The following is a 2,174-nucleotide window of genomic DNA, read 5'->3' as shown; positions in this document are numbered from 1 at the left end:
GGTACTTTACTGGATGTAGCGACAGAGAAAAAGGCTTCTATGTAATTATTAGTCATTTTACGTGTACGATCTAATTGAACTCAATGAAAGGGATCTACTCTCCTATCCTCTATAATTCTGTATGCTTTTTTTGTAATACCACACAAAATAAAGTAAGGATTCTTTAAGTGCCTGAAATTTACCTGCATTTGCTGCTGTTTTTATTTGATCTAAATGTGTGCCGTATATTCTTTTTTCATATATGCAGGTCAAGAAGCTGCTTCAGGTGTTTCTTGCACATTTATTTACAGACCTATAAAGAGCAAACTGAACTCTGTTTTTACAGTCAAGGGATTCCTGTAATTCAGGTCCACAGTGAAAGAGAACTGCCATCTATTTGAACAACTATAAAACTTTTAGACCGTACTTTCCATCATTATCAAGTTGCTTGAAGCAAAACATGCAAAGCTGCTCTGGTGCCCTTTAGGATTTCAAGCATATTGTCATGGTTTAAATGAATTGTCAAGCAAATATGCCAAATTCTGGAGGCCCTCAGGAATTTAGATTTCCTTTTTACACAACCCTATTTACATTCCTGTGTAATTAAATAAAGGATTGTCACCACATGGGATTTTATTGTCCTGGAACTTGGAAGATCTCCACCAAGATGTTTTGCATTTTATTTTTTATCACCTGCTGCCAAAAAGCAAAGGTGAATGATAATGTTTTTGCATGTGACTGTGGATGAGCATCTACAAATGAGTAACTCGTGGAGTCAGGCCGATGTGAATACAATCAGCCTCAGTCATCCCAACTTCAAAAACCTAAAGATGGTTATAATTTATAAATCAGTCCAGTGGTGCAAAACGTGGGATTGGAGTCATCACAACATGTATGTGCTATTTGTTGCACAAGATCTTTGCTTTAAACCTGTGTTGACTGTTTGAGTTAACCCTGTTTGTCTGTTAGCAAAATATCCTATGAGCGACTGTGTGGATTTTTAGTGAAACTCTCAGAAACTAAACACTGCAAATGTCTCTACAGCTGATTAACTTTTGCAGTAAGTCCAATTCAAGATGGCCGTCACATCTAATCAACGTTAAGCAACACAAACACGCCTGTAGCTCGGTCAGTTTAACAGATATTGAACTAAGGTAAAATTTAATGTGGTAGTAGTTGAGAGTCATTGAAAACACACTTAGTGTGCCATCTTGAAATGTTGTATAATGTGCGTAAAGTTGTTCTTAAAATTTGACCAAAACAACTACAATATTTGTCTAAAACTCTGGCATGAAGAGCCACATTCAACGACACAATCCTTTAATTTATTTAAAGTTTATCTCCTTGTGAGATAAAAGAAGCATCTAAAGACTTTACGTTTCGCACAAAAAAGTAAGGAAATGTGTGTTTGGTAGATTATTTCTGTGTTGTAACAATTTTTGTTACAATTTTTGGAAAGACTGTTAAATTCCCTTTTAAATGGTGCCACGTTTGTAAGGAACATGAATTTTTGGGATGAGCAGTAGAGCTGAGTATGTAGGTTGCACACATGAAAAATTTGCCAAATCTCTGCCAAACAGCTTATTTTGCTGTTGTTATTGACATTTGCTTTGAGCTTCTGGTACCCTGAGGTACTGCCCGTCAGGTACCCACCATAAGATTCATTGCTGAAAGCATTGTTACAACAAAGAAATAATCTACCAAACAACTAATATTCTTACTTTTTGTGTCAGGTACAGTCCTGATCAAAATTTTAAGACCAGTCAAAAAAGTGTAAGAATTTGCATTTTACACTGTTGGATCTTAAGAAGGTTCTAAGTAGAGTTTCACAATGTTAAAAGAAGAAATCAGTGTAAGAGACAAGAACTTTTGAGCAGGGAATTTTCTGAAAACTGCATTTACACTCAAACATGATTTTTTTCAGCTGATCAAAAGTTTGACCATAGCTCAAAAAAACCCGAACCCCCCCAAAAAAAGAAATCAAAGTGTCAAAAAAAGGACTCAGTAATGAGTAGCTCCACCATTCTTGTTGATGACTTCAAACAATGGTTTAGGCATGCTTGATGCCAGTGTTTCCAGGAGGCTAGTGGGAACGTTGCTCCAAGTGTTGAAGATGGCTTCACGAAGGGCACTGTCTGGAACTGATGTCCATTTTTGTAAACTTCCCTTGCCATCCATCCCCAAATGTTCTCAGT

This window comes from Austrofundulus limnaeus, unplaced genomic scaffold (genome assembly GCF_001266775.1).
Source record: "Austrofundulus limnaeus strain Quisiro unplaced genomic scaffold, Austrofundulus_limnaeus-1.0 Scaffold36, whole genome shotgun sequence".
Lineage (NCBI taxonomy): Eukaryota > Metazoa > Chordata > Actinopteri > Cyprinodontiformes > Rivulidae > Austrofundulus > Austrofundulus limnaeus.
This window is presented reverse-complemented; position numbering follows the sequence as displayed.